This window comes from Nothoprocta perdicaria, unplaced genomic scaffold (assembly GCF_003342845.1).
Source record: "Nothoprocta perdicaria isolate Ctin4 unplaced genomic scaffold, notPer1 scaffold_35, whole genome shotgun sequence".
Lineage (NCBI taxonomy): Eukaryota > Metazoa > Chordata > Aves > Tinamiformes > Tinamidae > Nothoprocta > Nothoprocta perdicaria.
In genome coordinates, this window is record NW_020455588.1 from 4175050 (window position 1) to 4201847 (window position 26798).

Genomic DNA, 26798 nt, shown 5'->3' on the forward strand with positions numbered 1-26798 from the left:
CTTTGCACTCACTTTTCTTAGGTTTAAATACATATATAAGATGTAAGGCAGCTGAGAATGAGTTCTCTAGTATTTTAAATATGTTCATATGCTGTAAGTTATTCAGGTATCATTGACAGGATCAGCTACTTGATAGGTCAATTTAGTAAAATGCTCAAGGAGCAAACAGATGCCAGGTTGTATTACTTATCCAGAGTAATAACAATTCTGTATAATAAAAGTTAAGGCAAACTATTTTTCAGGAAAAGAAAAAAAAAAAGAAATCTCATGAAAACAAATGTCTTGGTTCACCTGGATGTCATTATCCTGTGAAAATGTTATACTCTGCAGATATTATTGACTTAATAGATGACAACTGGGAAGCCTTAAGAGCTTTTTACTAGCTACAATGTTTTACTACTAGCTACTAATGATTTAACAAGGTGCTATTTCTTTAATTTCAAGCCCTTAGCTGTTAGACTGTTATTAGTTTGTGTGCACCATGTAGCTTTGGTACCTGGTACCTTGTTTTCAAATGATTTCTGTGTAGAAATGACATTAAGTAGGTAAAAATGTCTGCTTGCTGGTATGTTTTCCCCATTTAAAATAGAATAAAACCCAAGGTAATTTTTTTATTCTCTTTCTGAATCTTTAGAAACATTTGAAGTCCGATCCTGCTTCAGTTACCCAAGATAATTGTACCAGTTTGTCTGATAAACTCCTAAGTGTGGATACTTTTTGCCTCAATGAAAGCCATAACAAAAGAAAGGAAAAAGTTTTTAAAGAGGCAGCCCTTTCAAGGCTGAGTAATGCAGTTCACTTTGCAGAAGGAAAAAAAAGGCTTCCCAGATGGGATGTGTAATGACTTGTATGCTCAGAAGTACACTACCTGAAATGCCATTAAGACTTACTATGAATATGTCCAAAATTTTTTTTCACTCTCTGAAATTCAGATGTTTAGGTCTGAGCAGTACAGAAAAGTCTCTTCCTGTCTCCTGAGAAAAGTGCTTCTGTCCTTTTTCTTTAAAAATAAGAGAATTAAGAAGCAAAAGTAATTTCTACTTTCAGAACGTCAATGTGTGATATGCATTGCGTACTGTAGCGCTATTGGTGATGGGAGAAACTGAATTTGATGGGAGAAACTTGAATTTCATTCAAGGCAGAGGTTCAGATGCATTGTCTAGGAGGCTGTGCATCGTTCCAGACTCTCCCATCCTCCTTTCTGGTGTTGGAGTCTCATATATGGATAATAGCAACGTAATCTATCACATTACGTATTTTAATGCCTTTTTTTCCTTTCAAAAGGCAATTTAAGTATATTTGATATACATTTTAAAGTACTGTCTGATCAACTTTAACTTATAGTGTTTGCTCATTGAGAGGCTTGGCTCAAATTACATCACTTTGGTCTTTGAAATGGATGTAATCGTGAAAATTAGTGAACATTATATTGGTAAATTGAATTTCTTTTGGATAGGGCAAATTGACATCTATATCATGCCAGAAATTCAGAAATAAAATTACTCATGTCTGCGCAAAATAATGCCACAGGCGACAAAGTGAGGCTCAGTATGACAGCTATAGTTCTTTCAGTTGTCAGCTTCAATACTTAACTAAGAAGCTAAACACATTGTTTTATTCCTTCCTGATATACAGAGCAATGAAAGGTTACTTACAAAAATGACTCAACTTTTTTACAGGAAATTGACTTCTGTTCAGACTTCTGAAAATTATATAACAATACTGTTCTTCTTAATGTGAGTTAAATTAAACTAACAAGGAGAAAATGTGGATCCAAAAATATGCTTAGATGTTTAAATTCAAGTCCCACCCTGAAAAATCCTAACCCTTGCTCAGCTAGACTTAGGGTTTCTCACTTTCTACTGAAGACCTGGCTGCTAGGCTACAGGGCCAGAAACACATTAACTGCATGACTTTTCCGTTCAGTCCTCCTCCTTTCCCAAAGATAAGCAAAGAACGCTGCTCTCTAGAGTTAATAGTCTTTCAGATACCATACTTAACTGGAAAAGCTGGGTTTAAATCCCAGGTTAACAAGGGACTCCAAACTAGTCTTTCACTGTGCTTGTCTTCCTCATTGCATTATGCAGAAAAGGGGCAGTAGCAGTAAATGTATCATCTTTGCTCAGTTCTTTGAAATAAGAGGAAATTGAAATTCTAAGTTCTGATTTTTACCAGTACGTTTTGGACTTAGGATCCAGCATGCTTGTATATGACTAAACCTGAGGTGGGTAGGATTTCAAGGGTCTTTTGGGTGAGGTTTTGGAGTACTGTTCTCAAACATTAAACTCTGTTATTTGGATTCCATTCTGGGGAGCAAGTGTTTAAAGACTTGGCATACTTGCACCTAATTTATGGAGACTTAAACCTTTTTTTTTTTTTTTTTAACTTCAATTTAGCCATAAATCCTACCATAATTTCAGTAAGGGTTGACAAAACTGCAGCTCTGCATATTTCACTTGTCCAGCAGATCTTTCAGAACAATTCCAGGGGAAAAGTTCAAAAAGAAAAAATCCAAAGAGAAAATAGATGTGAAGGAATGAGCCCTGGTAGTTTCTCTCTCACTTTTTTTTTTTTTTTTTTTTTTTTTTTTTAATAAGAAAGTAGCAGAAACTCAGAAACTTGGAAACTGCTTTTCAGGTTGACTTTAAATTGTTATTTTAAAAATAGCTGAGCTGAATGTCACAAAAGGACTTAACCAGCAGAAGGGAACCAGTGTTTTTCTGCATGAAGACTTAACTCAGATATTGCTTTAAAAGCAATTGCAAGGGTCCAACACACACCAATTAGTTGGCCTGAAGGTCTGGTCCATAGTCTCAATACAGTTTTACAAAATGGATTATATGAACTCTGACTCCAAATGAGAGGAAAAACATGAAAGTTGTACTAGATTAAAACCATGAGGAAAAGTTTATGTTACTCTTCTCCAAAAGGAATATTTTAATGGAATTTGTACATTTTATCCTTTTTAATAGACTGCCCTGTGTCTGGTAAAATTAAACACAAGAATTATATTTGACTGTAGCAGAGGTTCCCTTGTTTGGGGTAATCTTAAACTCTCACAAATCACTGTTGATTTAAAATTACTGTGATTAGATTCAGATGGCTTGAAAAGGCTGCAAGTGGAATAAATTTAGATGTCTTCTCTATGTTGCTAGGCCAGCACTGCCCTCATTACAGAAACACCCTGCATAGATTGTATTGGCAGACTTCGCTTTAAAATACAAGTCTAGGCTTTATGTGAAGGAGCCTAAATTGCCGCCTTCTTATCACACTGAAGTTCCCTGGTGCTTGTAAAGCAAGGAGGCATCCAGGCACATAAAGTGCATCTGTAACACACGCGAGGTACCTGGGCTGCAGATGTCGTTACCCCTCGTCCTTGGTCCTTGACAAGCAACCAAAATATGCTGAAGTTTGTACAGTCACTATTAATAGTTGGTGCTTGAAAGAGTATCTGTGACGTGTAGAAAGCCCCTTGTTCGTATAAAAGAAGTCTTGTAATTGTCAGAGACACTAGCAAAACTTTTATTTTACATGCTGGTCCAAAATTGCCGTGAACTTTACAAATGCCTCTTCCTTTTGAATGATGCCTGTTTATTGCAAATAAATCTTACCCCTGCCTCCAGTAGTTCTACAATTCTGTAAAATAAATACCATAAAAAAGAGAAGTTTTAGGGCAAGTCCCAGCAAGGGCCACAGTGAAGAAGCTTCATACTTCAGAGTATTTTATAGAGGCACTATAGTGCTCTGCGCTGCCTGAAGTGATGAGCTTCCATGTATCATGAAGCTCATGAGCTTCCAGGGGAAGAAAACTTAAGGAACAGGTCATTCCGCGGTTCAGTGTTGAACCAGAAGGTAGAAGGTCAGCAGAATGTTTTCTTGTCATTGATTTTTTTGTTTGTGTGTTTGTCTGGTTTTGCTTGTTTTGCATTTGAGGCACTTGGGTTATTTTCTGCATTTGGCTGTTCACATCATGAGAGGGCACAAATAGGAAGGGACATCATATACACATACATGATAATGCATGACCAAAGAACAAATTAACTGTTTTTTTTCTTATCTTCTCAGAATCTCAAGGATTTAGAGATGTTAAATGCACTTTAAACTAAAAATGATGTAGAGAAATAATTGCGGAATGTATCATGTAATTTGTATTTCAAATTTATTGCTCACTGGTTATCACAAAGTAAAGAATTTTTTTTCTCAGTTTATGGAGTCATATAGATTCTTATAACATCTAAAGTTATATTGGATAACATTTTTTGTTTGTTTTTGTAATGGAGATACAACGTTTTCATGTATCACCACAATCCCATATACTAAGTTAATGTTGCATTATGAATAGTTCCTGGTACCTAAAGCAACTAATAAATAGACAAGCAGGAGAGAACAAACTGCTGAGCTTTGGCAAATTGAAAATATTTCATTTTCTGTCAAATTTGTTGCACAAAATTATGAGGATTGGATGAAAAGTAGTGAAGGAGTTAAAAGTTCTTCTCAGTGTGCTAATTTTATTTGCAATGTTTTTGTCTTGCCTTTTAACAAGATTAATGTAAATACTCTCAGTTTTTATAGATATTGATGCAGTAGTAATTGTCTTTTCTTTATTTCTATTTTTTTTTTTTTTTACTTTTGCAAATCTAGGTTAGCAGGGGGCAAAAACATATTGCACATATTGCATGTTCCAGTCAAGTAATACTGGCAGTACCATTGTAACTAAAATATTTATTTGTTTATTGATGTTAAAAAAAAAGATCAACAGTAAATAATAAAGAAAAAGTTCAGCCTCCAGCTGGATGATTGGCTGATGTCAATTTTATTTGGCCTAAGTGAGGAGTGAGGCAAATGGAATTGAACACTGTGAGTGGATAATGGTCCCTCACAGCAAGTTAAATGTCAAGGCACTGTAAGTGAAGTTATAGAAAACAAATGCTGAGGCGAGGCCGAAGCATTTGTTTTCGAAGCAGGAGACCATTTTCCAGTCACAAAGTTTAATTTTACAGTCACTGTTTCTATTATATGAAGGATTAATATTATAAAATCAATAAATAAATAAATGAAAGTGGCTTGGTGGATCAATGGAAGAGCTACCTGCACAAAATCCTACATTTTGCTTGTCTCAGGCTACAGGCATTTTCCATTTTCCATGCATGCTGAAGCTAGTTTACTTAGAAGTAGAAGTGAGAAAACAAAAATTCAGAGGTGTGATTTAAATCAGCATAAGTTGACTTTTTGGTAAATGCCTTTAGATTAGGTCTGAAAACTATGCATAGGAGGAGAAAAAAAGAATTTTACATTAGTGATAAACCTAATATTCAAATTAGGTGAAATTTGTAAATTTGCACTTAAAAAAAGGTTAGGGGAGATGATAGGAGGAATCCACATTGGTGTAACATACCTGTTGAGAGTCAGATGTCATACAGATTCACTTTCAAATCTACTTTATCAAGACAGTGAATTAGAATCTCTACTGGGCTAAAATCTCAGTTTGTTAGATAAAAGTATTTTGAATTATGAATGGGTTTGTATGTGAATGCTGGAATTTTGGGTGCCTGCCTTAATGAAATGAAGTTATCAAGAGTCTCGAGGATGAGTGAAGAAACATCTTTCCTTTCTTCTTCATTCTTCTAGTGTTTGCTCTGCCACTATTTTTCCATCGTCTTCATTTTACCACTGGGTGGACTTAACTAGTGACAACTCCAAAGTGCAAGAAAGCAACAACTGAACTGGAGAATAGGATGATATGTCTTGTGGTGACAGGGTTTTGTCTCTGATGGCATCATGCTGGTTCTCTATAGCTTTCCTTGTTTAAATCAGCTATTAAATCAATGCAGCTCTCTTTGTTCAAGCAACTGGGCCTCTTGCTTCTTAGAAGGCTGTTGATGTTGAAGGACCTCTGCAGTTAATGCTGTCTGAAAATCTAGCTCTTGTGCAAGTACATAGAATGAGCTTGAAGCTGCTCAGATTTGGAATAAGCCTCAAAAATGTCTCTGCAGACAAGGCTGGCTCCAAGTGATGGCTTGGAGCATGTAAGCAAAGACCTTTGCTTGGATCTAACAGGGGTGAACAGTTCTATCAGTGATGATATAAGCCACAGATTTTAGCTCAGGATGCACTAGAATACATAATGGCTTTGCTAGCCCATCCTAGCACTCTGTCACTCTATTTTTAGGCAGATTAAAGCTAATATGCACCTTTTATTTGACTATCAGGCAGTTCTGAAAGGTTTTAACACTTTCAAAAAGTGTTTCTATGCTAGATATCTTTTTGCATTTTGGCTATTAGGCATTGTGGAAAATGTTACTTCCTTTCTATTCTCTGTTCAGTTTACTGAGGAGAAATTTAAGTGACTCCAGTGACATGGTTTTGAAGGGTCTTGCAAAGGTGATAACATGGTCAGGAATAATAGCAAGTAGCAATGACTCAGGAATTTCACCTGTGCTGCTATGTACCTTCTCATTTAACCTTTCTGTGCTTCAGTTCCAATATACCATTACTAATAAGCACACGGGCATCTTCAGATGAAAGGCTTTATGCAAATTGAAACGTTGCTTTACTGTTGAACACTAATGAAAGTTGCTAATAGATGGCAATATAAATTTTTAGAGCTACCACCTGCTCTTGCTTTGTATTCTGAAAATATAGACTAGTATTTATCTACTTGATTAATCTACATGTGGCAATACCAATTTTAATCTGCTTTTGTAAAAATATTTTGCAATGAGATGCTCATTCACGTACACCAGATTTTTATTTTGACTGAGTTAAGTAAAGAATATCAAAAACCTCTACAAGAATATATCTTTTAGCTTAGAGAAGAAAATATGCTTTTGCTGACTTTCTTGACATTTTGAACTCCACTTGGGACATGTTTCATCTCTGTGTGTTGACCAGGAAGCAGTTAGTCGAAAGACAAACTGCTATATGTGAGTAAGGGAAAACAGAGAGAATATGAAGAACACACACAGAAAGAAAATAGGAAAAAGGTTGAAGTGATATTTTGACTGGTCAGTCTTCCCTAGGAAATACCAAAGTAGCAGTGTATTTAAAATATCACCAACTGAATCTTTTTTGACAGAGGCATAAGCCCATTACTATTTATCTATTTATTCATTTATTTATTTTAGTGGAAAGGGTTGCTTTAATCAAAAAAGAAGTGATACTGCATTTTTAGGAGAATTTGGAGGTTTGGGTCTTTACAGTAAAGATTCAGCACTACACTCTTTAATTTTCCATGTGTTCTTTGGAAGCTTTTACACATTTCTTTTTGGACTTAAACCTGAAACCATCTCAAATCTTGTGATTTGTTTTCTTAACCCCCACTGTGTATTGGTTGGGCACAGTTCTCCTGAAGAACTTATTCTTTGTGGTCTACTAGCGGTTTTGGCACTCCTTCCTTTTGTAAACTTAAGCTCAGTATAACTTTCTTCCATCTGAAAAGGATTTGGCGAGTGCATTTGCTATGTTGGCCAAAAAGCTGCTGTTGACTTGCAGGCAAACTCATCGTTGATTTTACATGCTGAGAGAAAAAGAAATCTGAAAAGAAGAAAAATTCACAGGAGAGCATGCACTGTGTACTTCCTGTGTAACAGTCTGCATTGAACTGAAAAGCAAATCATCACCTATCTCTAAAAAACAAAATCTGCTAAAAATGTAAAGGTTCAGTAAGCAGAAAAGAAAATCATAACAGGCACAGATACACTTTTAAACATTTATGGATTGTATCTGAAATGATGCATTTAGGGGAACGTGTGAGTTTCAATCACCTCTAGAGTCATCCATTAAAATAAAATGAAATAGATTGTAGAATTGCTGTAGGACTTCAGGGTCAATTTTTTTTCCCTGGACTCCATTCTCCATTAGCTTTGGCTCTTTTATTCAAATACATTTTTTTTTTTTTTTTTTTTTTTTTTTTTAAGTAGGAACCTTTCAGTGAACATGCAGTTTAGATCCAGCTGCTATTACATTTGCTCTGAGACATGAACTAAATCATATTGTTTGGACTTCCAGTCTTGTAAACAGCCATAGTTTCACTACAAAAGCTTTTCAGCTAAGCATTACAACTGAGTGAAATTTCTGCTTCTGGTTGCTGTCCCTGAAGTTGTTTTTCTTTTGCTGCTGTGCTCTGACCTGTCTAGGGATATGTGAACTGCTATTGCTAGTGGTATCAACATACAACTCAGCTTAAATTTAGTACCAAACTTCTAGAGTGCAATTTACCATCTGCTGAAGCCTTAAGGTAAACACACATGCCAAGCAATAATTCATACAGGAATATTCCCTATCAGGCTATGTTATGAAGAGCAATCTTCGCAGATATAGTTGCATTCCATTCTCCAAATTGGTTTTGAATTTCCTTGTGACTGGCTTTAGTCAATAGAGCAGAGTGGAGAGCCCATTTTGAAAAATCTCCTGTCTCACTTCCCAGCACTCTCCATTTTTTTTTTTTCCATTTTAAACATGGAAACTCACTGCCATGTGCTGTACAGTTATCTGTGATCTATTGGTAAAACTCTGCTTGATTAATGCACAATTGCAACACTTCTCTCCCCACTGGCGAACTACTTTCCCACCAGTGGTTAAAAAATGCATGCTCTGACACCTTAACTCTTAAATTAATCCAAAATACAAGAAAAATAGTCTAAGAATTCCACCACATCAGGATGTGCTGGTGTGTGCCCTGAAGCAAAACAGACAGATGTACTTTTGGTTTTCTACCTAATGGCTTATGGAACAGCCACGTTATTGGGTCATCATGTTTAGGATGTTGGTACTTGTCTAATTAGTTTGATTAGAGTCTGATTACTGTAATAATAGGAGAGCTAAAGAGTCTAAGAAAACTGATATCTTGGTATCTGTTTCCATACCTCTCATTATAGTAGCTAAATAGCAGCTGAGTGGTGAACTATTATGCTCAGAGTATTGTGGCTTTTGTTCAGAGAAAAGAATCATTTAACAAAATAGGAGATATCAGTAGAAACATAGGAAGCAGAAATATAGTTATAATGACATATAAGGGCTGACAATTAAATAAATTTTGTGCCTGGAGAATATCTGAAATACTGGAAAGAAGGGAATGGGCATTAGAAAAATGGCATTTTAGGTACATTTTAAAGCCAATTTGGAGAAAACACTAGCACCTACAAAAAATACCAAAACCAACATGTGGAAGGAGCTGAACTATTCTCATCCTTGTGTTTTGTGATTCTATAGATATGTTCAGGAGAGTTCCAATCTCTTAGGCGGGAAACTGTGAAAATGAAAAGGTAGTTGATACCTGACCAATGTGTTTTGCTTTTGGTTCTGTTTTTTTTTCTCTCTGAGCCAGAGGAAGTTATTAGAATATTGCTACTTAAAGCAATACATAGAAAAGACATAAAGGAAAAACTGTCTCTGAGATATATGAAGATCAATCCAGCAAAACCACCATTGGCAGAAAATAGTAGGAAGTGAGAATGAAAAGTTATTATTGTAAAGGCTGTCATCTTCTTCACAACAAGCATTGTGAAATTTCCTAGCGATAGGAAATTTAGCTATTAAAAGCAATAAATATTGCAGAAGTTATCTAATTCTGGACATGTCATCTCTCTGTTTTTATCTTTGATGCAAAAATAAAATAAAATAAAATAAAAATAAAATAAAATAAAATAAAATAAAATAAAATAAAATAAAATAAGATAAAAACAGAAAAGATGCATGACAGTCTCAAATGCCATTTTGACATAGAGAAGCATAAAAGTGCCAAGTGCCTCTTTCCTAGGTGATCTGGATATGTTTTCATTTTTCTCAGTATTCCCTGAGATTCGGCTTTAAGCTATTGCTCTCCTATAAGGTGCTGATTTTGGAGAGAATTTTAGGAATTTGGTATTTTTTGTGAATTGTAAAGGGGCTGGACATGATCTGTTTTCTGACAACACTGTAGCATGTGTTTACACCACAATTGTTACCTTGCAGGTGTTGCATAGCATGTGGGAGACTGCTGAATACTAAAAAGCTTGATATAGGAAGGCTCCACAGGTGGAAGAATACTTCCTAATGATCTTGACCTGATTAGAGAAAATTGAAGTGAGTCCAAGTGTTCTGTATTTCCCTCTTGCTAATTGGAAACTTAGTAGTCGAAGGTAGAACATTCTGCCTCTATTGAAATCAATGAGTGAATGCTCATCGAGTCTGCAAGGGACAGAATCTCACCTTAGATTTCCCATGGGTACCAATGGATGAAAAATCCTTAGATATATGCTGATTGCTTATATCCTTTAATATTTTTGGAATGATTATGCCTTCATTCAGAAGAGTTGTTTACCTTTTCTAGCCATATTCTTGCTGGATAGGTGAGGGCAGAGCGGTGGATGTCATCTGTCTGGACTTCAGCAAGGCTTTTGACACTGTCCCTCACAGCATCCTCCTGGGCAAGCTCCAAAGGTGTGGGATAGATGAGTGGACACGGAGGAATTGGCTCAGTGGCAGGGTACAGAGAGTGGTAGTCAGTGGCGCGGAGTGCAGCTGGAGCCCTGTAGTTAGTGGTGTCCCCCAGGAGTCAGTCCTTGGTCCGGTCCTGTTCAATTTATTCATTAATGACCTGGATGAAGGGCTGGAGTGCTCCCTCAGCAAGTTTGCCGACGATACCAAACTGGGAGGAGTAGCTGATAGCCCTGAGGGCTGTGCTGCCATCCAGAGGGACCTGGACAGACTGGATGACTGGGCGGCGAGAAACCTCATGAGGTTCAACAGGGGCAAGTGCAGGGTCCTGCACTTAGGGAGGAATAATCCCAGACACCAGTACAGATTAGGGGTGGACCAGCTGGAGAGCAGCCCTGCAGAGAGGGACCTAGGTGTCATGGTAGACGACAGGCTGACCATGAGGCAGCAGTGTGCCCTGATGGCCAAGGAGGCCAATGGGACCCTGGGGTGCATTAAGAAGAGCGTCTCCAGCAGGTCGAGGGAGGTGATCGTCCCCCTATACACAGCCCTGGTGAGGCCACATCTGGAGACTGTGTCCAGTTCTGGGCTCCCCAGTACAAGAGGGATGTGGAGCTGCTGGAGAGAGTCCAGCGCAGGGCTACGAGGATGATCAGGGGCCTGGAACATCTGCCTTATGAGGAAAGGCTGAGGGAGCTGGGCCTGTTGAGCCTGGAGAAGAGGAGGCTGAGGGGGGACCTGATCAGTGTGTATAAACACCTCAAGGGAGGGAGTGAGAAGGAGGGGATGGCCTCTTTTCAGTGGTGGCCAGCAATAGGACTAGAGGAAACGGCCACAAGCTGAGGCACCAAAAGTTCCACAGGAACTTAAGGAAACATTTCTTGACAGTGAGGGTGCCAGAACCCTGGAACAGGCTCCCCAGAGAGGTTGTGAAGTTTCCTTCTTTGGAGATCTTTAAAAGCCGCTTGGACGCAGCCCTGTGCCACGTGCTCTRGGTGAMCCTGCGTGAGCAGGGSGGKTGGACTAGATGACCTCTGAGGTCCCTTCCAACCTTAAGCATTCTATGATTCTGTGATTCTATGATTCTATGATTCTATGTCTAAACAGCATATTAAGGCAAAAAAAAAAAAATCACAGAGGCAAGTCCATAAGAGACACTTATTCAGACAATATAAGAACAGCGATGCATTCGTTTCAAATATCAGTTTGAACTGGCTCTATCATGTCTGCAGAATGTCATATAAAGTATCATTAAAGCAAAGAAGGGAGCAAGATATTACCTATATGCAAAGGAAGATTTTCTTCAGAGCTGGAGAGAGTTTAAGAGGAATTCAGCTGAAGCGCTTTATTGTATAGTAAGATTTCTAAAGAGTGTCAAGGATGCAAACTCTTCAGAACTTACAGAAGCAGCAAAACTACCTTTTCCACATAATAAGGAGTAGCATTTGTTCTACAATTATTTATGGGGAACAACTTGGTATAAGAAAGGAGTCAGAAATGCCCTTGAATCTCTGGTAGGAGAGGTTCTTTAGTACCAGCTCTCCTACTCTCCCTGCCCCTTCTCCAATACTTCATATTCAGTCAGCTCTTCAAACTTTGGATCTTGAACTTTTCTAGGGAAGCATTGTATCCTCTATTATTTTGTTCTGTGGCAGCAGGTAGATGATACAGTCGAGTAATCTCTTGCCTGTGTCCTGTTGCAGTCAATCTTTTGCCAGTGAACAGCATTCTCATGCTTTTGTCCCAGAGGGCATCATATATATTTGAAATTCCAAAGTGTGCGAGAGAGGTCATTATTTCTAGCAGGAGCTATTTATCACGTAGCAAGAGAGAACAGTTGGCCAGTGCTCGCCTTCCATATGTTTTTCTGGGATTTGCTTCTTAAAGAGATCTCAATGCTCATGGGGCAAGTCCTGCTGAAACCCAAGCCATCATTTTCTGGGGGAAAATCATTTAGTGAATGATCATAAGATTAATGTAGCTCATTGAAACAGATCTTCTTTTTTTTCCCTCTTACAACAAAACTGCCACTGTCTCTTTGTTTGAAACTTCTTTTCACTTCTTTGCCTTTCAGTAATTTCAAGGTAGAATTATATATGAAAATCTTTTCAAGAAAGTGGCACATTTTATTTTGATTTTCCACTTTTTAAATAATCCACCAGAAAATTAATGGGGATGAAAGAGCTACTTAGGAAAAAGGAAAAGTAAAGTGTGTGAGGGAATCATTTTCTTTTACAAGGCTGTTTTTACTGGGAAAGACTGCAAAGCACTACATATAAAATTTATTTACCACTACTCATTAGCAGTAGGGTCAGCCACTTAGGAAAATAAATAGAAAAAAAAAAAAATCTTTCTTTTTAAAGTAGAAGTGATACTGATTTCAAAAGAAGTATTTCTGATTTCTGTTATGTTTGTTTCAATTAAGTGGACAAAGAAGAGGGGACAAAGAAGAGGGAGAACAAAGAGCTGAAAGATTTTTTGTGAACACTTTTTTTAAAGATCGATACCAATATTTTTCTATTCTCTGTTTTAGTTTGCATTGAAAATAAAACTTCCTTTACAAATATGTCCTTCCTATCCAACTTCATCACATTTGTTATAGCACCATTTTTTCCACCACCACCACCAAAAAAAATGTGATTCATTCTATTTAACTTCTCTGGGTTGTCTGGGTACAATTGCATTTTGACTGTTTATATTTAGACTATTTTATTTGTTTTGACTGTTTACATGTTAGACATTAGAGACTCTGAAACAAACTGGTAGGTGGAAGATTGATAATCTTACCTAAAAAAGAAAACAACAAACAGAACAAAACAAAACCCTGTTTTCATGAACTATTATCTTCAGGATTTATGGCTAGTGTATCTGGCATCCTACTTTCACTCTCTGTGATCTGGCACCAACACTCGTTTGGACATATAAACTGCAAGTGTTAGCTGGATTTGTGCTTACAGGAAGCTGAGTCAGCAAGACTAAACCTCAATGATGAAAGTGCCATTCAGAATTAAACCTGTAGAGCAGGATGCTAGGAAGTCAGTAGTGGCTTGCATAGCTAATATGACGGAATCAACTAGTTAATTCATTTCCACCTGTAAAATCAATTAATGGTACATGGGGCTGGTTACTAATATAGACTTTGTAGCTGACTGCCACTGTGTAACGTGATGCTCCAAACAGTGCTACTACATGAGTTGAAAGCAGGAGGCCAAAGCCTGCTTTTCGCCTCGCTTGGATGCCATCAGTCCCAATCAGCTGAATGTGATAAAAAGATGCAGGTGCTCCCAGAAGCTGAGCCACTCTTCCAAAATAGAAATGAAAGAGTAAGAAATTTTGATTTGTTTTCTCTGCTTTTGCAAGAATATATCCCAAATAAAAAATCAATGAGGGTAGGAAAGTTGGACATGATGGTTCTTTGGACTTACTCCATGTAGCCGGTGATAATTTTCTAAGTTCAGCTTTCATGTGAGGAAGGTTTCATCTTGTTTCATCTTAATCCTTGATGAAAGTTTCTTGGATGAAAGAGTTTCAGTCATCAGTAAGCAAGTCCTGTACTGGAGGAACATGGAATATCCTGCTGTCTAATTGAGGCAGCGTTTTTAGCTTTCTAGCTTCTTTGGCCTCTAATTCATGTGCATAATGCAGATTGTGTGTTCAACTTTATGGCAGACTCCCTAACAATTAGATGATTTGGGACTGAGCATTGCCAATTCCACATTTACTGATCTAGTCTCTAGTCATTTTTGGCCTCCATTCCTCACAGTAGGAAATGGATAAAATCCTTCTCCCAGCTGACATGTAGAGTATCTACCCTTCTGACACACTATAAGGAAGGAAGAGGATATAGAGTATATAGAAATGCCTCTCCATATCGAGACCTTGTGTTCAAAAGAAACAATAGAAGAAAGTTGTCTTTAAGAGAGAGTCTTATGCAAATTCTTTGTGGAAATTTTAAATGGCAGTTGGAGGCTAAGGTTATGAGGTAGTGGGAGGCTAAATTTAGACTCTGAACTACATATTTAAGTGTCAAATTAAATTACTTTGACATCTGAATTCCTGCTTGCTGAACACTGTCATACATCAAGTCCTAACTATGGAAGTACAATGCTGTTCTTTTCCCTTTCTCTCTCTCCTTTTTTTTCCTTTCCTTTTCTTTCTTTCTTTTTTTTATTTTAGTACTTTCTTGCACATAGAAGTGTTAGGTGACTTTCTCTCTGAATATATATTATCCCTCCTCTCTCCATCTACACATCTACAAACAAATTAATATTTTTACAGCAAACCTTGTAGCTGAAAGAATGGGCCAAAAATGCCATGTCTGTAGATGTGTTTTTCTAGTTAAAGTTGAAATATAATGTTCTTAAGCAATGATAGAAATTGTTTATTGGTCCTGTTAAATAAAATAAGTGTCTCAATATATTCATACTGTTATACTACATTGGCAGTAACAACAATAGCAAATGTATCCATCATTTAAAATCCATCTTGTGGGCCTCTAAGTAAGCTCGCAATAGTCACCCCAGTCACTTCCTTCTTTGCAAACACTGTCTACCTCTCTTTAGGCCACCATCTATGAGAAAGATTCCCTTTGAGGAACAAGTATTTGAAGAAGTAAATCCAACCAACGTAAAACTCTTGTCAGATAAGCAGCATAAACATCATATTCTATCATCATTTATTTCAGTGCATTTGACATACAGTTTTTCAAACAACTGAATTTCATTCCTGTTGTTTTATCATAATTCTTTACATGAAACCAATGGGATACATGGATACTGGGCACTGTTTGAATAAGTAAGCATGACTCCAGATGCACAGAGAGTTTCTGAAGCTATATCATGGGGTTCTGATATAATTTAATCACAAAGATGTATTTCTACTTCATCCTGTGCCTGTCTGATGCTCTCCTACCCGTGAACCTGCTCTTGATATACATTAAGAGAATGTAATTTCTCTTCTAGTCTCCTAGGGAATCTAAAAAAAGTTTAAACTATCATTCTTGCTTTGATTGAATGATTGTCTGTCTGTTTTTCTAACAAAAATAAAGTTTAAATTTAGTCTAGACATAATAAATCTAAATCAGGTATAAAATCCACTTTCACCAGATTAAAATGTCATGGGCACTCGTCACTATCAATCTACTTATAATTTAGAAAGAGATTTTCTTCCTTTTAAGTTTCATTACTGACTTAAAATTCAGATCCTTCCTCACTGAAAGTGTTTCTAGTCTTCACTAGTCTCCTAGGATGGCAGTGGTTTCAGACATATATGACAGTTCATGTATATCTGCTTTTAGGCAAAAACGTGGAAATCCAGGTTTTTGTATAATCTTCAGAAGAAATGCAAGAATTTCAGCAGTATTTTTCATTGTTGGTGTGTGTTTACTTCAGCTTGAATCTGAAAAGATAATGTGAGGAAACATGCTCTACTGAGAAAATGTATCCATCAGTCTATCCATCCAATCCTGCAGACATCCATGTGCAGGGTCTCCTTCAAGCAGCAGGTAACTGCCAAGGCAACATCATTACTCGCATTTTTTGACTCTAGTTTTCTCCTCCTTTTCCTTTTCTTTCTTCCCTTTCTAGTTCATCTCTTTTAACTGCTATGTTAGTATTTGCCTTGTATGCCAGCTCCATCCTTACATATTCCCTGCAGGGAACTGAAATTGTCTGAACTTCTCCGTCTACCTCATGACCTCTATTTAAAAATAAATAGAGACATATTCTGCAAGTACCTGATTTATAGCTGAGGTGGCCCAGAATTCAGCTGTCTGGATTTTGCTTCAGATACATACATAGCAAGAACTATTTCAGTAGATGGACCTAGAGTACCACCTTTCAGAAATCACTGTAAGGGAACTTTTCTGTAGATTAGTTTTTATGTTTTAAGTCTCAAGACAAAACTGGATTCCATTAGAAAGGAGGATACTTAGCAGCAGCAGAATCTTTGTCTAATATCTCTCTGCCATTTATTATAAAGACCACAAAGCCTAATTTCGGTGAAAGAAAGTGCAGTACTAAAAAGGCTTGTTTTACCTACATGTTACAAATAAGCCTATTACTGCTAAGTGATTTATAATTTCTGTAGCGGTTCACTGGACTTATTTTAGCTTGAAGCATTCAATGTGGCAGGTCCCTTTGTTTCTTTATGCAATCACTACCTATGTACATGGTACATTTGTTTCAGTCCTTATCCTTATTATTTCAGTAATTTTCTTATAGGTTGAGTGCTTATCAGCACAGTAGTGTGAATGCTTAGTACCACCTAATGAGTCAAATGGATTTTCCTGTTGTTGTGTGCCCTCGTGGCCAAGAAGGCCCATGGGATCCTGGCCTGCATCAGGAGGATGTTGCCAGCAGGCCAAAGGAGGGGATCCTGCACCTCTGCTCAGCTCTGGTGAGGCCTCACCTGGAGTATTGGGTGCAGTGCTGGGCTCCCCAGTATAAGAGGGACATGGAGCTTCTAGAGAGGGTCCAGCGAAGAGCAACCAAGATGATTAAGGGAATGGAGCATCTCTCATATGAGGAGAGACTGAGTGAGCTGGGCCTGTTTTTTCTGGAGAAGAGAAGGCTGAGAGGGGATATGATTAACATGTATAAGTTCAGGAAGGGAGAATGCAGGGAGGAAGGGGCCAAGCTCTTCTCAGTGGTTGCCAGTGATAGTACAATGGGCAATGGTTGTAAGCTGAAACACAGGAAGTTCTGTCTCCAGGTGAGGAGGAACTTCTTCACTGTGAGGGTGACAGAGCCCTGGAACAGGCTGCCCAGGTTGGTTATGGAGTCTCCTTCTCTGGAGGTCTTCAAAGACCCACCTGGATGCCACCCTGTGCCGTGTGCTCTGGGTGTCCCTGCTGGAGCAGGGGGGGTTGGACTAGGTGATCTCTAGAGATCCCTTCCAACCTCAACCAGTCTGTGATTCTGTGTTTAGAATGGAGCAAATGGTGGGCCAGAAATTTGGAGTTTATTGCTAGAGTATGATCTCACCAAGTTCTATGCTTTTGAAAACCTGGACGCAGATAGTCACTGCAGTTTGTATCAAAAATGCTTGAAGATCATGTATTTCATTCAGAAAGCACCACCATATGCTGGTTTTGCATCAGTCTTCTTTTAATGGCTAGAGGCATTGTCATGGAAGAGGCAGTGTCGTGATAAATATTTTAGCTCTCTTTGGTCAGTTGTGACTGTCCCTGTTGTCCTTCTCTGCACTTTTTCAAGTGGGGGTAAACCATGGGCTTGTATAATAATGAAGTTCTCTGTTTATTTCTCCCCTAATATTTAATATTTGGGTTTTTTTTCCTCTTTTTTTTTTTTTTTCTTTTAATCACTGCTGGTGCTTTGCTCATGTTTTCATGCCCCATTGCCTTACTCTTAAGCAGTAATGGTCACTTACCTGTTGTTTTATATGTGAAATAACAGTTGGGAGGTGCAGAGAAGTGTTCCCTTATACATTGCTTTACAGTCATCTAAATTGAAATTTTCATTTTTACTAAAACCAGAACAAGTCTGCTTCTTCTTTATTAAACAAGCTGTTCTGTGTTTGAGCTAGGAGAAGAAACATACAAACCAAGCCAATAGTGATCTTTCAGGCTGTCTAGCAAACACTTCATGCATATACTTTTGGAAGCATTGCTAAGGGCTCAAGGTTGGCTACCTTAATGTCGGGGCAAAAAAATTCAAATTATGTTAGTATCAAGATGTTTACAAGAGGCATCCTGTGAGAACTACTGATAAATACTGCTTCTGTAACTACTGTGTCTTATTGTTAATAGTACCATGACCACAAATTTCGAGCAAATTTCTTATAGTAATATTTTTATCTGGGAAATCAGTGTCCCATATGAAGGTGCTGTGTGAAAAAGGTCAACCCAGTGGTGAAAGGAGTGACAATAGATGCAATCTGACAAAATTTGAAAGATACTGAGTGCATGAAAAAGAGCTGTAAAGAAGGCAAGAGGGCAAGAATTTATTACCTAGCATATCTGTAGTTCAAAAGTCTTCACTGTTGTTACTGGTTCTTTGATCAGAAATTTAGATGCATGAAGGAGGGCAAAAAAAGTTGCAAAATGTGGCTGTGATTGACAGTTTGCGATTTCAGGACATACTCCTGCTCACCAAGTTAAGTGATTTTTCCGTTTTCAATTGGCATGTGCCAGATGAAGAGGCCTAGTGAGAGAGCCAGCTGTCCTGCTTGCTATGAAGTAAACAATTAATACAAAAGCGAAGTGCAAAAATATTTAGTCAAGTAGTTTAATCCTGAGAAATCCCATATTGTGCCACTCTGTAGCATCATTGTCGGTGACAGATGCCATAAGTCACAGTATTGATTAATAGCAAAGTAGTGTAGAAACAGAATGGGCAGATCTGTCAATGAGAGGCAAGAGGGGAGAGATAGAGTAGGGTCTGAGGGGAAATCCAGATAGGCTAAGGAGTCTCTGAGATATTCTTTTTGAGGGGGAGAAATGGTTTGGCCCAGATATAATCGTTTTGCTTGAAGAAACAAAAATCTATTTCCAGAGAATTAAGAGTCTAACTTTGGGTCACCACTGACAAAGGTATTTGTTATGAAACTGTGACACATAGTCTGTATTCACCAGTGCAGTACCATGCTGTGCAAAGAAATTTAAACACATGAACACTGAACGCGATAGAAAGAGGTTTGCAGGAAATTGATTGAACCCTAATGGCTTTCCACCGTTGGTTAGCTCATCTGTTGTGAGCAAGGATGGAGCCCGGCCAATGAATAACGCTCAGGTAGCCTAGACAGCACTTAGTGATCCTGTCTATATGTGGAGTGGTATTCCCGCTGGAATATTTAGAACCCGCAAATTGGGTGATTCATTGAGTCCCATCACTAAAAGAGACAATCTATCGATTCCATTTGGGAGATGTTAATAGTGGAGGGACAGCAATCTCATTCCGTGACAGAAGGCCTTTGTGGGCTGCTGAGATGGTGTAGCAGGCCCTGCCACTACAAATCTAGCCACATGTGAGAAAGATTTGCTGCTGATTAGCGCAATAATGCAGATATTGGAATTAATAAGTCAGGCCAGGCAAAGCTGGATGAAAGGGCAGCAAGAGGCTGTATGTGTCATTGCTTGGTGGAAGCAGGTACTGTAAGTTCTCCTGACACATATTGTTTCTTACAGTGTTGGGAGTAAAATAGCTTTCCTTCCACTTCTATTCTTAAAGAATTAAATGGTTTGGCTGGATGACTGTCTACTCAGGTTGCCTTATATACACTTCTAGCCCTATCTAAGCTGGTGTAGTTTTGCCTTTATAAGTCACTGAAAATGTGCTTTTCATAGGCTTTAAGTAATAAGAAATGCCACTGCTCAAATTCTTGCACTGGCTAAATTTGTTTCAGCAGCTCTCTAACATTCTCCCCTGCTCTGCTCCCAGTTGCCCAGTTACACCAAGTCTGTGTTTGCTGATTACCTGCTTTGCTTGGGATTTGATACTTGTGACCGTTTAATTAAGTGCAATAGAAATGGTGAAAAGTAAAAGAGAAGGAAGATGAAAGAGTAGTCCAGTTGCCACTCTGGATCCTGTTTTTTTTTTTTGGTGTTGTTTATTATATATAAAAAAAATTGATCTGGAGAAACATAAAGTTGATACCAGTGTTTTGGACTGACATCCTAGACCAGGAGCTGATTCCTATCAATCAGTGCTGCACAGATGCACTGATTATTTTGATGCTATTTTAATGAGCTTTTCAAGCTTACAAGCATTGAAATATTTCTGAAAGATATGATAAAAAAGCAGACTGTAAATATTATTGCTTTTTCTGTGTTCTGCATAGCTCTAATATCCTGTGCTTTAATTCCTTAAAGAAATATGCATGAATTCCAGAATTTACTAGATGCAAATGTATGTAGTCAGTTTTGTCAGATCTCGCTCACCGAGTGTAAGATTTGTTCTGTTCTCGGCACCTTCTTCACCAGCCATTTTTGAAACCACTCATTCGCAGTGCTAAAATGCAGCTTTTCATCCCATTCCCAGCCTTGTGTGGCAAGTGCAGCTAGCTGAAGTGAGCTGTGTCCTGTGATGAGCTGCAGCTGCTGTACCAAGTCCTGGAGCTGTGCTTAGAGTGTGCCTATAATCCTAAATAAAACAGAATATTTTCTCTAGAGGCATAACAGCATGGCTTGGCCATTTTATGTAGCCCTACCCTTGTGTCTCCTCCAAAGCTGTTTCCTATAGCCTTAGGGAAGTTATTTCCACTGGGCTCTTTTTATTTATTTATTTATTTATTTATTTATTTATTTTCATTTAAAATGGCCAAATTAATATTGGTCCATCAAAGTGATGCTTGTATAACTGAAGGTGTTGTATGCCGTGAGGTGCTGTGTGAGGAAGAAGATCTGTGGAACGTGCCAAGGTTTCATGATCACGTGGAAGGTTTGTATTAAGGAGATGATGACAGAAAGTGTGTGAAGTTGTCTTATAAATTATAATAATAAACTCAAAATAGTAGCAGCTTTTCTGGATGGGCTTGCATTTTGTTAAAAAGTGCACACATAATTAATAAAAAAGTATCCATCACATTTTAATATAAATCCACCATTTTAATATAAATCCACCATATTAATGTAATTCATGTAATACTACTTTGTTTCTTATTTTATTGGTATTGTTCTTATAGTTTTTGTGAGAAAATGCTGTGAAACATTACTCACAGACTTTTCTTGCTGCTCGAAGTTAACTATACCTTTATTGTATCGCAGAAATGAATGGTTGTGTAGCTGCCCAAACAATATCTGAATTTTTAAATCATATGTTGTTGTGCACTACTTATTCCTGATAGTTTGCTCTGTAGGATTAAATAGCTGTCTTCTTCTGCACTAGGCATAGCTGCAATTTAGTTTTGATTAAATGATTCTGAAGAGATTCTTTCTGTAAAGCTTTTAAAATTATTTAGGGATACTTCAGGGTAAAGATAATACAGAACTATATTACAATGAAGGATTTTTAAATTAATACTGCTAATCAAAGTAAGTAAAAATAGGTCAGATGTTACATTTAGAGAGGAAATTCTGCTTTCTGATACACTGAAGTAAGCTACAGAAATTCTGCAATTACACAGGTAGTTCCTGTTTGATATTACATGCACTTTTGTTATAATTGCAAATTGGTACCTTAGAATTAACCGTCCTTCCTAAGACAATAGAAACTGAGTAGAGACAGCTTTTGGCCTAAATATCATGAACTATCCAAAAAAGAAGTTTCTTGGATAAGCACTTATACCTTAGTATGGAGTGACATGTGAATTTGAAGTTTGTAGGTCTGAAGATTGTTTTGTTCCCATTGTAAATAAAAGGTGATTGTATTTTGCAAACTGAAGTGAGAAGTGGAAATGAAGCTCTATAAGAAATCAGTGATAGTGTGGTAGTAAGCTGCAAGACTTGCTTTTCTCCTGTGGATAGTCATATTTTAATGTGTATTAAACATTAAACATTAAAGACGTGAAAGATGTAAAAAAGATGGTGGAACTTTTTAGATTTTGGAATTTCATAATGAAAATGAAAATGGAATATATTAAATGTTCTTGCAGTTGTCTTTGCTTCCCTTCAGACTGTGTTCAAATATCTGCCAGTTACCTCAAAAAAAAAAAAAAAAAAAAAAAGAAAAAGGGAAAGTGATTCACACTGCTGAAAACATTCTGATCAGATCTATAGCTTATATATTCAAAGTGTAAAAAGGTGGAAAACGTGAGAAATGAAATGAAAGATGATTTTCCTACAATGTGGCTAGGGAGGTGAATATCCAGAGTATATCTTAGCTGTGTGTGGCATGTATGAGAGTGTTGTGTTGAAAGCTGAAGTACTGAGACTCCCTCCCCCCGCCCCCCCCAATCTGCTTTTTTGTAATGGGCCAGGTCCTAAAAAGGTGCCAAGTATTTGGAACTCACATGGAGCACTGAAGGTAATCAGGACCTCTCAGGATTTGGCCAGCAACTAGTCTGGCAGATACTGATTCAACAGAAGCCAAAATGTTTGTTCTCTAGAATATCACATGTACCACATTATTCATTAAAATTGATACTCTCTAAATGTTTCACATGCATATTCCAAATCACATGAACAAAATTCCCTGCAGAACAATTATACTTCTCATGTATTTCACTCTGTCTCTGGCTGATTTTATTACATTGAGGTAATGACAATCTTACACTTTGAACACAGAGTAGGGTAATACTAATGTGCCAAACTTCTTGCTAGCTAAGTATGAATTAGTTAAGGTAAAATATGAAACACCCTGCAGTGTTACCCTTTCTATAAGCTACCCAAACTCTGACTTCTCATTCTTGAATAATAATGTTCATGGCTTACTGATCTTCATCATTTGGGACCTAGAATGGATTTCAGGATGTTGTCTGTGGGAGGTGCACAGTACATGGACTTTGTTATATCAGAAAAAATGTGGATAAAATTTCTTGGTGAATTGATGGCCATATACCATCCTAGCCTGTTGTATCTTCACCTAGCTCTTTCAGGAAATCCTTATCAAAGCTGGGAGCAGTGGAACTAAAATTGGCAGTGGTAGGATACCAGTGCAGACAATGGATTAAAGCAGATTTGATTTATGTGAGCTGTCTTATGGCTTGATTTTTCCACATAAATATTTTTGCCTTTCTTTCTGAATGTGATAGACAGGAGATATTTCCACTTGCTTTCAAAAAAAAAAAAAAAAAAAAAAAAGGTTGCTATATGTCTTAATGTTACTGATTTATCATTTGTGTATCATGTTGATTCAGCCAATCTCAGTACTTTTATTCTTGATTTTTCCCCGATAAAGCAAAGTAACGGTAAAAGCTTCATCTTTTCTGTCAGGCCAATATAAGTTTATGCAAGAAGGCGGAATAGAAAAGGTGCATGTCCTTTCCTTGTCTGTTGCCTTTGTGCACCTATACAAGATGCACTGTCCGCATCTAGACTTTCATGCTGTATCTGCAAGCAGCAGTCACTAGTAGCAGTGTAGAGAGAGATGGGAGGTGTTGAGGGTCTGACATCCACACTGTACACAATTCTGAGGCTTTTACTTCAGTTTAGCTTTAGTCTGGTCCAGTGGACTGATTGCCTGTTTGCAGCTAGGGTGTGTTAGGGCACATCTTTCAGTGTAATTTCCTTCAAAAGCAATCAATCCAGCTCACATACTTCAAGACCTCTCTGGGATGTGAACCAAAACGTTCACCAATACGTGGGGATCAGGAGATTGTCTTCAAAAGCAAACTCCTGATCAAAACCAAAAAATAATACCGGCAAACATAGAAGTAGCCCCGATGTGGGCAAGTCATGTCCTTGACATGTGGAAAATGTGGGTAGGCATGCCAGATGCCTTAATTTGGGGGCTGCTTTGATTTCTGCTTTGGTGATCCTGCATATGTATACTATGCAATGAGAAGCTATGGTGGGGTAGGCAGGTATTCTTTGGCATCAGTTCTACTGTCTGTGCTGGAATAGTGAAACTTCTCTGCGTCTTTCACTGCAGAATAGCTCATACTGATTCAATCCCTTCTTCAGAGAGGTTAAATATTTTACTAAGGTCAGAAGACAATATTTTACTAAAATTAGAAGACAATGTTGTCATCTATGTATGAGACCATGTTGTTTTTCTCATGGATATGTATCAAAGACTGTAGATGTTTGAACTGAGCCTCTGCTTTCCCACAGGAAAAAGATGTGGGCTAAATCCAAGTCAGTGACTACTGCAGCTGCTGTTCCATGCTGTGGCATAAGCCCAGATTAAATACGCCTCTTCATCTGAGCTGAGGTGGGACCCAGACAACCAAAGGAGAACAGAAAGTAAGTTGTTATCCACCAAATCCAAAGTTGTGAATAGCTGTAGACCAGCCATGGCCCAGATGGTAGTTCACATAGCCTTGGTAACCTGGCTGGGAACACTCTTCAGAACTACATTTTTCTATGTATACAATTTACCAACATAAGACATTTCCTTCAGCAAGTCTCTGTTTTTCATGCAAATGTCTTCTCATTCCCTGAGAATATAGGTGCTTCCTATATACTTATTGTCTTGGAATGTTGCCACTACCAATTGCTGCTCCAGAGCATGGTTAGAGGTGAAGATAGTGAAAAATGCTTTTTTTTTTTTTTGATTATGCTTTTCCCTTCCCTTCCCTTCCCTTCCCTTCCCTTCCCTTCCCTTCCCTTCCCTTCCCTTTTTTCCCCTCTTCCTCTTCCTTTTCCTCTTTATTTTTTTTTTCTAAATAGGCAACAGTTTGGCATTTCAGTGTTAAAGACTGAAAGACTCACACCTGAATCCAGACATTGCAGCAGCAGCCATGGGTCTGACTCAAAACAATGTAGCGTGCAATGGAACGTGAGTGATTTGTGCACTGTGTACCCTGTTTGCAAATAATGAGTCCCTGTCACAACATAACTGGCAGAGCACTCTGAGAAAAGCCATAATTTTCACCTTAATTAAAACACTTAAAAATCAAATTAATTATTGATTTAATATTCTGACTTTAAAAGTACAACTTCCATTTTATGTAGAAATCTCTGGGGAGATCTGTTTTAGAGAAATCAAGATCGCCTCGGTTTAATTTCTGCCTGTTTTATTTGCACTGACTAGCACCAGGTAGTGGAGTTAGTTGTATATACACAAGGTGAACAAGTCTCCTTCTGTTAAAGGGACACTGTTCCTTTGCAGTAGGCTTGTAGGAACAAGCTTAGGGAAGCTCATAACACTACTGCTGGCTTTGGTACCTTTTGGTAGATAAGGTAAGGATGTAATTTCCTGTGCTGTCAATCTGTGCCTTTGACAGACTGTAAATGACATGAAAGATAATCAAATGACTATTCACAGATAAGAAGCTAGCTGAAAATCTAGAATCTAGAAAATGTCCCTTTAGCACTGATTTGACAGTCTTTGGTTGTGTAACAACAAATGTTTATATTAAACAGAGCGAGTAAGAAAGAATTTTACAGAAGAAGTTGTCTAATCATTCTTCTTTATCTTACCAACATGGGCTTTACAACGTATTAGGCAGATAACAGTTCTTTACTGTGTTACTTTTGAAATGCAGAAGCTGTACCTTGCAGAATGGAATAGGAACCATAATAGTTGTAATTTCTGTAAAACATACAGTGCCTATTTTTGTGTGGCATAGAAGTGGACTGTGCTGAATGAAGTTAAGTACAATTAGAAATGATGCAAATGAGACCTTCAGAATATTTTAGCTCTGCCCATGAGGAAGAGTTGCTCTGTGTAGAAGGCTGTGCCTAAATGTCCTTCAAACTCTTCCCTCATGAGCATTTAACTGCACTCTCCTTCCAAGCAGTTTAAGAACCTGCAGCATGAAGGCCTTAGGATGCATACTTTTTTGTGTGTTGGACTTGCTTGAGATATCTGAAATGAAGGTCAGGAAAATCACTCCTCCAGGTTTAAGATTTTTTTTTTTTTCTGTTTCAGTAGAGCCCTTTATGCTTTAAATTGAGATTTTTCTTCTTACTTTCTATATCTGTGTTAGTTCAGGTTAATTTCCAAGAGAAGGATTTATGTTCAAATACCTCTGCCTTGTAATCTTAGATGACACTAGTTGAAAACAAGTATTAACATAGTCCAAATGAAGGAGGGAAGATGCCTTATCATACAAGAAGTGAGAGCGGACAGATAGCTTCTGTATACATTTTAATGAATATATGAAGCATGTAATAGTTAGATGTCCTTTCAAAGGATGACTGGACAAAATACAAATTCCCATGAAAGAAATATCAAAACTCTGCAGAAAGAAAAGCAGCAATGTAAGGTAATGATCTCAGACTATATAATAACACTGTGCAGAACAGCAATTGTTTCATCTATTGCCACAGAGTGGTGTCCGGTTTAGTGGGTCATATGGCATTTGCTAACACCACACATGGTGTAGAAAGCATTTCAGAGGAATCTATGCCAAACGTTATCATACAGTTACCTCATGGCTGCCATTATTACAGCAAGTCTAGGAATATAGAGTGCTTGTGGCTGTCTCAGCTACTGCTTTGTCACAGCAGTCAATACCAACTCTGTTTTCATGGCATCAACAAGGTGGGAGTTATGGAGCCAAGTAAATAAAGGAAAGCAGAGATTTTTCCCAGGTGGTTGACTTCAAAATGGTGTTGAATGCAGATTAAACTCAGAGGAAAACTAAACAAAACTACACAGCATTTTCAAAAATAGCATTTTTCTTCTAAAAGGCTTTTTCATAAAAACTTTGATTTATAGTTATTTACAGGTAACTGTGAGAGTGGAGCCAAGAGTGACACCAAAGAAACAAGCCTGTTGAGCAGAGTGATATTCATTCAGCATTATTTGAAAAAAAGGTATCATAGAACTGATTTCTTTTTTACATGGATCTTACAAAATGTTATCATGTGTGTTAGA